The sequence below is a fragment of the Propithecus coquereli genome, unplaced genomic scaffold, assembly GCF_000956105.1.
Source record: "Propithecus coquereli isolate 6110/MARCELLA unplaced genomic scaffold, Pcoq_1.0 Scaffold333, whole genome shotgun sequence".
NCBI lineage: Eukaryota > Metazoa > Chordata > Mammalia > Primates > Indriidae > Propithecus > Propithecus coquereli.
The window spans coordinates 989,677-990,311 of NW_012148986.1; positions in this window are offsets into that span (position 1 = coordinate 989,677).

The following is a 635-nucleotide window of genomic DNA, read 5'->3' on the forward strand; positions in this document are numbered from 1 at the left end:
CTGATAATGGTATATATTTATTAATATTAAGGAAATTCACATTTTTCATGGGCTATATTATGAAACATTTGAATATCCCTATTTTAGAACAAATAAGAAAATTAGGTACATAGCCACTCAGAAATAGAAATTAAGACCCAGAGAGAAAAATACATATATGTGATGTTCAAGGTCAAAAAACAATTAATGGCAAATCTGGTGACTCACATACCCTTTACTAAAGTCGACAATACTGTCCCTAAAATCTGTCTTTGTAATATTTGTTTTTTGTTACTTGTAGTACATTTCATTTTAGCAATCGACATCAGAGAGCAGAGCTCTCAAATTAGTTTATCAGCATAAATGTCATACACACAGGGATTTAACTCAGAGCATCTTAATGCCTTAATAGAACAGCTGTTATCTTTATTTTTAGCTGAAGGTAAGGCAAATTAAATATTTATTCCATAAGAATTCAAGGGAAGGGACATGACTTTTTAAAAATCTTTAATATCTAAATTCAGATACTTAAATATGAAGGGAATTTGAGTTTCTTAGTTTATGAGTCCACGTCTAACTTTCACTGATGCTCCCTAGAGCGTAAACATTCAGCAGGTTAGAGGCCACAACTGAATTTGCCAGATACCCCCCAAAAA